This window comes from Schistocerca nitens, chromosome 3, assembly GCF_023898315.1.
Source record: "Schistocerca nitens isolate TAMUIC-IGC-003100 chromosome 3, iqSchNite1.1, whole genome shotgun sequence".
Classification (NCBI taxonomy): Eukaryota; Metazoa; Arthropoda; class Insecta; order Orthoptera; family Acrididae; genus Schistocerca; species Schistocerca nitens.
The window spans coordinates 950,362,626-950,372,617 of record NC_064616.1 but is presented as its reverse complement, the minus strand read 5'-3'; positions in this window follow the sequence as shown (position 1 = coordinate 950,372,617).

Here is a 9,992-nt window from a genome sequence, read left to right as displayed (position 1 = left end):
TCAAGCAATATTAGAGTCTAAATTTGCATTTACACGTACAAAAACACAGCTCTTCATGCATTAGATATGTTACGATGTGATTTAGAAAAGGTGTCATTTACTTCACATCTGACTGATATATCTAACCGCAAAGATATTAAGGTCTCCCCTGTCCTCGTTACATATTTTAATTACAAAACTTGCTTAAATAATTAAAATCATACTTCCAGTCTAATAAAATGTCCATTGTTGCTTCAAAACTTCTACCAAAACCATTTTTCAGATGTTTGGTTATACTTTGTTCGCAGTCAGGCTTCATCATTTCATGTAGCAGTTAAAAAACGCTGAAGGGCTGTCGGTTACTCTATTTTAAGTGATTTATTGCCTTTGCAAGTTGAGAACTAATTTGCAATCCAAAACTGAAAACCAGTACTTGGAATCTACAGTTGGTTTACATTAAATCACGTACCTTTATGGGACGACACTGAAAGACTTCTCTTCTAGTTATCAAAACCATGCTACTTGTTCAGCTTGCAGTAAATGAAATGTATGGTTCAATATGTCAGACACATAGTTTGCAACCAGTTAGAAAATCAGTGGATGTATAGCGAACAACACTTTGCCAGGGCAAATATGGGTTGAAATGATTTCCTCTTTCAGCCTGAATAATGTGCTATTCTCAAAATCACTCCAGTTATTAGAGTTTCTCTTCTGCCTTCCTGGTAGTAATGCTGTTACCGAAAGGGTATTTTCCCACATGAATAATATATGGACAAGTGACAAAACAGAGCTTACTGTAGAAACTATGCAAACAATTTTAGAAACCATAGTGAATTATGGTAAAACTTGTGTTGAATTTTTTCATATTTTGTTGACGAATATAGCTCAACTGAAGAAAATTCACAGCTCTGATAGATACAGTTGTCCGGATCGTACTCCTTCATCTTAGGAGTTACTAATAAATTTCAAATTAATGTACTTTTTGTAACAATTTGCGGACCACTAGACATAGATCTGAGGAGAGACTTGCCAAATGTTACATCTGGAGCGTTGCACTTTATGGTGTGGAGACCTGGGCATTGAGGAAGGAAGACGAAAGAAGATTGGAGGCACTAGAGTTGTGGACGTGGAGAAGAATGAAAAAAGTGAAATGTGAAGATCGAGTAAGGAATGTAGAGGTATTAAGAAGGGTTAGAGAAGAAAAAACATGCTGAAGGTCATGAGAAAGAGAAAACAGAACTGGATTGGACATTGTTTGAGGAGGGATTGTTTATTGAAAGAAGGAATAGAAGGAATGTTAGAGGGAAAAAGGGGAAGAGGAAAAAGAAGGTATCAAATGCTGGACAATATCAAAGGAGACAAATATTCAGAAATGAAAAGACTGGCTGTAGACAGACAAAAGTGGAAGAGGCTTAACCCATGACAAGACTTGCAGTAAGGCAGTCTTCTTGTGTGTGTATAATTTTTGCAAAATTAGTGATTTGTCCGGAATTTATGTATAGAAAATATGGCCGTGTCCGGAATTTGGGTCGAGAAAATATGGTCGTGTCCGGAATTTGGGTCGAGAAAATATGGTCACGTTAAGAAAAACAAAACAAAGTTAATGAAATATATTCGAATTAAATCAATTAGAAAACGAGACACTTGAAGTGGTAAATGAGTTTGCTATTTGTGCAGCATAATAACTGATGATGGCCGAAGTAGAGAGGATATAAAATGTAGACTGTCAGTGGCAGGAAAGCATTTCTGAAGAAGAGAAATTTGTTAACATCAGATACAGCTCAAAGTGTCAGAAAGTCTTTTGTGAAACCATTTGTATGGAGTGTAACCATGTATGGTAGTTAAACATGGACGATAAACAGTTTAGACAAGAAGACAATAGAAGCTTTTCAAATGTGGTTCTACAGAAGAATGCTGAAGATTAGATGTGTAGATCACATAACGAATGAAGAAGTACCGAATAGAATTGGGAGCAAAGAAATTTGCGGCACAACGTGACTAAAAGAAGAGATTGATTGGTACACCATATTCAGAGACATCAAGAGATCGCCAATTTAGTACTGAATTGAAGAATGGGATGGGGGATAATCGTAGAGGGAGACCAAGAGATGAAAACAGGAAGCAGATTCAGAAGGGTGCAAATTGCAGTAGTGATGTAAACTGCAGTAGTTATTCATATATGATGATGCTTGCACAGGATAGAGTAGCATGGAGAGCTGCATCAAACCAGTCTTCGGACTGAAGACCAGACCAACACAGAACTGTATAAGTGAAGTAGTTACAGGCGGGCGCAGCTACCAAATGTCATAAGCGAAAGTAAGGACAAAGTGCTTAAACGCGTGAAGTTACTACAGAAAACAGCCCTGTAGTCCACTTACAGCTTTTTGAACGATACTTTCCACTAATAACAATTTATGCAAACAGTTTTTCGAACACGTTTTGTCAGTAAGCGGCTCGTACATTTTCAACACTTCCGGACACACAGTGCCGAGCACCCTGCTTCCAGGCACCTGACGAAACATTTCCTGTCTCCGCAGAAGTGCTACCCATTCCTGTCCTCATCTATATCCCAAGCCTTTAGCCAAAACAAAGCTTAGAACCTGTAACTCCCAACTACCTCTTTGCTGCACCTAATCATGAATCCAATTATCTTCTCGATTTGAACCACATATTCAATTGAACAGACTACTCATAAATCTGTGTCTGGTCTAAAACTGCAACTGCTTTCAAGAGAGAACAAACTTTTCCTTCTGTCATTTGCCTAACTTCCTATCGCTATATACTGCTCAAAAATTAGAGAGTAAATCTGCCATTTTGTAAGTTCACTCCAAGCTTTCCTCATCCCTAGCTGTTTCTGACTACTTTCCTCTTCCATGTCTTCTTTATATGCCACTCTTCTCCAGACCTGTTACATTCTTCTCCACATTTGACACGTTAACTACTGCTACGACGTGTTTCTGTTAATATGCATTTTTTATTTGAAAGGAAATGAATGTAATACAGTTTTAATGGAAATGACATTACCACAATACCTACGATGGTGACGCCTCCAACATGCAGCAGCATCAAGTAGGGTCCTCTCTACAGCCTCGACGCTTACACAGGAGCTAACCACTGCCACATCCTCCTACTCCAGCTCTGGCTGTTCACCCTCGCTGGCAACGAAAGGTAATATCTACCTTGACACAAACTCCTCCCACCTAAAGGTGCCTCCTCCCCACCGCCCTTATACAATTGGGGGACGCAGTCGTCTCGTACTCGTAGTATCAATGATAATGAACCTTTGGCTAGCGGTAGTGCTCTATTCCGTCCTGATAGTGAAGGATATCACATCAGCAGCATCATGACCCCTCTTATTAGGGCCTTTGAGGGGCGTATCTCATTTACTAGAATCGAGAATCCTGCTGGGACTATCGTGACTCAGTCTGGTTTCAATATACATGCCTCCCAGTGCTCAAGGCAGAGCTCCTCAAAGCCCTAGACGATCCGAGATATATCCCATTAAATATAACGCAGTACTCTGTTGCGAATTGACTCACTCTCCATAAAAGCAGAGTGCTGTTGAGAAGTAAAGCCTGCACTACATCTGGGGTGATAGTGGCGTTATATCTCAGAGTACATCAATCGCCAGGTGGTATCGTGACTCTACATTGGGTCTATACTGGCCCGGTTTCCCGAGATGGGAGTAAGAGGGTCAGCTAAATCACTCTGTCAAATACCACACCTCGATATCCATATTCATGCCTATGATACGTTAAATGGAGGGTCCAGTTATATCAAACTCCCTAAGGATATAGCTGATAAGAAGGCATGTATTTATGTCCAAAATGAACGGGATAACTCTGGTTTTCATCATCAATCCTGGCTTGTGAAAGAAAAATTAAACAGAATTCAGAGCACACATCTCGATACGGAATAGGTCTTAACATTCGTGGATTTTACAACTTTGACGGAATCAAGTTCCCCATGAAGATTCAGGACATACCAAAATTTCAGGCACAAGATCCCAGAATATCGTTTCCCTCTTATGGCCTGAAGAAGAAGCAGAAAAGCAAGCCAGATGAGCAAGACAAGCATACTGAGTGGGATCACACTATTCTCTGAAGGTGATAATCAACATTATGTAGGGATCAAAGATACGTCCCACCTCCTCTACAACCAATTGTCGAAACGTGAACAAAAAAAACATATTTGATTCAGGAGGCTAAATACATTTTCATAAGAAAAGTATTCAAGAAGGCATCTGGAGGACTGTGAACGTGTTGTTATGCTTACAGAACAAAACAAGTCTGTTAAATGCAACATTGCTCACAACCAGGAACTACTTAAACCTAACTAACCTAAGGACATCACACATATCCATGCCCGAGGAAGGATCCGAACCTGCGACCGTAGCGGTCGCGCAGTTCCAGACTGTAGCGCCTGGAACCGCTCGGCCACTCCGGCCGGCCAAAACTGATGACAACTGTTGAACACAAGCAGAGGTATATAATTCATTATCGTAACCTCCAGCAGTACTTCAGCTTATGGATGGAGATAATTAGAATCACCTTCACTATCTCCTTCAATATAAATTGATCAATAATTGCCCGCATCTCGTGGTCGTGCGGTAGCGTTCTCGCTTCCCACGCCCGGGTTCCCGGGTTCGATTCCCGGCGGGGTCAGGGATTTTCTCTGCCTCGTGATGGCTGGGTGTTGTGTGCTGTCCTTAGGTTAGTTAGGTTTAAGTAGTTCTAAGTTCTAGGGGACTTATGACCACAGCAGTTGAGTCCCATAGTGCTCAGAGCCATTTGAACCATTTTTTTTTTTTTTGATCAATAATTCCAGTTTTGGTGAAACCATGCGGAATGTAAGAAATGAACGCGATATTTTTATTAGAACCGAATGGGATGAACCGTGGGGCGTCAGAAAGTGAATCGCCAGACCAAATTTTAAGCAAGTCACTATTTTCAATAAGAACTTTGTTGCTGTGGAGATGTCGAAGGTTTCAGTAGACTTTACGAAACCAGTCTACTTGGGTATATGTCTGCTGGACATCTCCAAACTCCGCATGTACCGTTTCCACTATGAGTGGAACCGAAGTTACTTCATACAAATCTCTTCATCTATTGGGTGAAGAACTGCGATACATGAGAAGTAATTAGATGTCACGATAATAAATTCGACCCTTCAGGATATGCAGACTATAATACTTGCGGAATTGTTCCTCAGAACAGGGTTATCCGCTTAACGAAGGATGAGGCGGATGGATTACCAATTGTCGAGTATGTGGGTCTAAGATGCAATATGCATGCTTATCGTACAATAGATGGAGCGACCCAGAGGTGCCCTAAGGGTGTGCGATGTGCGGCATCACGAGCGCTCACAGTCGAAGACTACTTGCAGTACAAAATTGTACCGACGCCTTGACCAACGACGGAGATGAAAGCGCGACTGATTTCCTCTCTCGCCTTTCTGTCACGGTGGCGAGATGAATGTGCTACACCGAAGTTCTTGAGATGCAAGCGCCTATTCACCACCGCCCAAGCACATCGTATCTACGACAGAATGGAACGAGCTTTTCTTCGTGAGCGAATACATACAACACGGAGAGACTTGGCAAGAACGGATCAGGAACTTCTGGACATTTTCTATCAACTAAGTAGCAAAATGCATCGAGACGACTGGGACAAGATCGACAGCATCACTCACAGGACCATGCAGAACGAACTCGAGCGCTGCACTGAGCGGCAAAAGAAAAAGTTTGAAAGATGCCGGAAGCAGACCGACAAGGCGATTCCCGACATGTCACACACAGTGGTCAACCTCACTGAACGACAATTGACCGAAGAGGAAGTGTCAGTCCTTCAAAAAGGAGGGAATTTCGCTATCATCCCGAGAACTATACCTATGGAGGACATCATTGCCAACACCGAAGCAGCCATTCGGACCCTTCCTTGTGAAAGGGCAGAGGAAATACGCACTGAAACAGCCAGGATACTGCGCCGAGCAAAACCACCAGCTTGCAACCTGAAGAAAGAAGAGGTACAAGCCATTAAGAATCTCAACGCCGACAAGAGTATATTGGTACTGCCTGCCGATAAGGGGAATGCGACCGTCGTAATGAAGACCGAAGATTATGAGCAAAAGATCCGAGACCTATTAGATCCGACGACGTACCGAAAACTAAGCGCAGATCCGACGCAGCGTATCACTCGGAATACGAATCGATTAATCAAGGCGTCTTCTCTGCCGGCGGACATACAGAGAAACCTGCGCAACACAGAAGCCCTACCACCTCGGCTGTATGGATTACCCAAGATCCATAAGAACAACGTTCCACTGAGACCGATCGTTAGCGCTCCTGGCTCACCAACGTATAAATTGGCGAAACACTTGGCCTCTCTGCTCCAGCCACACGTGGGAAAGACCGACACATACAATAAGGACTCAGGACATTTCATTGAGAAGCTGAAGAAACTGAAACTTGCGCCAAACGACATCCTGGTCAATTCTGATGTTGTTTCGTTATTTACGAAAGTGCCACTCAGCGACGCTCTGGAACACATCGGTTCCATGTTCCCGCAAGACATCAAAAAGCTCTTCCATGCATGTCTCACCACGAGCTATTTCACGTGGAATGGCGATTTCTACGAACAGCTGGAAGGCGTCGCCATGGGTAGTCCTCTCAGTCCAGTTGTGGCCAACTTCTTCATGGAACAATTCGAAGCACAGGCACTGGACTCGGCGACTTGCAAACCTAAGGTGTGGCACAGGTACGTCGATGATACTTTCGTGGTGTGGAGCCATGGTGAAGAACAGCTCGGTGAATTCCTGAGACACTTGAACAGCCTCCATGCCAACATTACATTTACCATGGAGGTAGAAAAGGACAGGAAACTGCCATTTCTAGATGTGCTGGTCACAAGGGACGGCGAAAACCTGGGACACAGCGTGTATCGAAAACCGACACACACGGACCGATACCTGCACAAACTGTCAAACCACCACCAGAGCCAGAAAAGAGGCATGATTAGTACGCTCGTAACGAGAGCAGGACGAATATGTGAGCCTCAACACCTCAAACGAGAAATGCAACACCTGGAAACTGTTCTGAGGAGCAATGGGTACTCCACAAATTACATTAGAAGTGTAACAGAGCCAAACACTCGGCGAAGTAAGGAACCAGAAAAAGAAATGTCGGGTACGGCCTTTCTGCCATACATTCCCAAAGTGACGGACAGAATCGGCCGTATATTGCGCAAACACGGCGTAAAGACGATTTTCAAACCGACAAGGAAGATCAAAGAGTGTCTTAGATCGGCGAAGGAGAAAAGAGACCCACTTGCAATGTCGGGAATATACCGTATACCTTGCACATGCGGAAAAGTTTATGTCGGAATGACTGGACGATCCATTAACACCAGGATCAAAGAGCATAAGCGACATTGCAGGTTGGGGCAGGTGGAGAAATCGGCCGTGGCAGAGCAAGCACTGAATGAGACTGACCACGTAATAAAATTCGCCGACACGGAAGTTCTGGCTGTAGAGAAGCACTATCACACGCGCTTGTTCAGAAAAGCTGCAGAAATCCAAAAACACGCGAACAGTTTCAACAAGAAAGAGGAAAGCCTTAAGGTAAACGGATCCTGGCTTCCCGTACTGCAGCGAACGACCGTTGCAGGTAGCAAGAGGAGAACCGCACCGGAAATGACCGCGGAGAAGCCCTCGGACGTTGGCGCGCCAGGTACATATAGTCTGCGGCCGCGAGCTCGCTTCCAGTTCACCACCGGCAATGGAGGGTGAAGCTTTGACAATGCCAGCCACTCGTGCTGGCGAAACGTCAGAAAAATCATTAGATGAACGTCGGCCGAAGAACCCGAGACAGAAGCCAATAGGCAGTTTGACTACTTGCAGTGCCTGAATGGTGGTGTTCGCGGTACTCCACTGCAACCACCGCATTCGGTACAGCAAACTATTATTCGATCGCGAGGTCACGAGGTGTAGCCTGTGCTGCAGTCTAAAGTCAGATTGTCACCTCAAGACGATTAAACAGCCGTTTGTGATTACAGAATCAAAATCCTCCCGTACTCACTCTATTTACTTGAAACGCGACGAGGGGTGGGGGCTCCGATGGTATGAATGACAGAGAGAATTAGTGACTGGCTGAGAGAGAGAGCTTGTGCCAAATAGTGTGGCTCCTTTATCATTGTGTAAATATTGTATGTGTGTGATGTATGGTGTGCCTAGACGTGTAAGCGCTTATGTGTGTCTGTGTGTATGCTTGTGAGTGCATTTGTGTGTGAAAGTGTATTCTGTATATACTTTTTTTTACTTTTTCTGAATAAGTAGCATAATATCTATGCATGAATATAGAATCAGCCTGTGCTCGAAAAAATCATAAAAATATTAAAACTATTATATATACATGTAAGATTAAAAATGGACTAAAATCGTCAAAAATGTTAAAAACAGTTAACGAATGGGAAAAAATGGTTTACCGTATTTCTGTCTTTTGAACTTCATGTGCATGTGTGATTATGTGAGTGCACATGCAAATAGATTATTTTTTAAGTTTCACCTAGCGCTAGCTGTCCAAGTCATGGCTGGGTGTCTTCAACGGACAATAACAGCTGATGGTCCTGCTCCATCAAGCAGACCACGTGCATTACAGGATCCCAGAGTGCTGCCACTGATGTGGGTCCAAATGGGCTGGGGCACGTCATTGCTGCAGGCCCCAACATGCTGGAGGACGTCGCATCCACTGATGAGCAAAGAAGAAAAATCTTTGCAAGCAATGATAGAGCAATAAAAGCGTCATATTCCTCACATGACAGTAAACACAGACATCAAACAAGGGGTACTTACTCTTTCGCAGTTTCTTCCTATTCTGCTGCTGCTGTGGCTGGGCGGCGCTGGACAGTCTCGTGTGGCCCTTCATGCTGACTGACTGACTGCAGCTTAGGCTGCAGAGCTGCTGGACCCGCCCTATATCCCCGATGTGATCGGATTCTGCGTTCCTATGGGCTACTGCCCATCTCATACGCCTCTGGTAATATGATGGCGTTAATGGACTGCCACTGCACTTGGGATTTCCTTCCAGGAGAACCTATGTTCGAATCCCACCAGAAAGGACACCGAAATTTTCAATTTCCCGCTGATTCCTGGGTGCGTGTCAGGGGGGGGGGGGGGGGGAGGGGGGGCCGGCAGCACAGCCCTGGGACCAATAAATTCCCACCAAGATTCGAAATTCCTGCAAAAATTCTAAATTCCCGCCAAAATTCGAAATTCCCCCCAATATGGTAGGTAGGTGGTGGGGAAGGGGAGGGTGGGGAAGGAGGAGGGGGTGGGAGGCATGTGCAGGCTGAGAAAAACACATGACGTCATGTGGGGTTTGAGGGGTGATGTGGGCAATGTGGTGGTTGGTAATTAATTGATCGATTTAATTAACTTGAATATCAATTTGATATCAATTTGGCATCAAAATTGCGCCAGCACCCCCATCCCCCTGCTATTCATACTTGATTTTTGGCGAGGTACGTGCAGTTTTACCTTCTTTGAGGTGCCTAATCCATCTTCTAAAACTGCCTCATACTCTTTTACACCTTATTTCTGTCTGAAAAAACCAAACGAGCCTCCTAAGTTTAGAATATAGATGATACTATTGTTTTCAGTCTGGTTTTCACGGTACTGCTCTCTGTACAGAAACCAGCTGTACAGAATCCAACAAATGACAGTTGGGAGATCTATGACGTGCAGCAAAAACTGACGTAATGAGACTCAAATCGGGATTGTGTAACGCAGAACGAAATACTTCTTCTGTTAAAACTGCATGCAACACAGGTAACTTACATCAAAGGTCTCTAATTAAAAATGTATACGAAGCAGTGATGGAATGAGGACACAACTGTGTCCATCCAAGGCTGAAGTTATGCAATAAACACCTAGCCTGCACAACTGTGCTAGTAAAAAATTAATGCAAAATTATTATGCCTAGATAGGATATTATCGATAATTAGCCGGCCGAAGTGGCC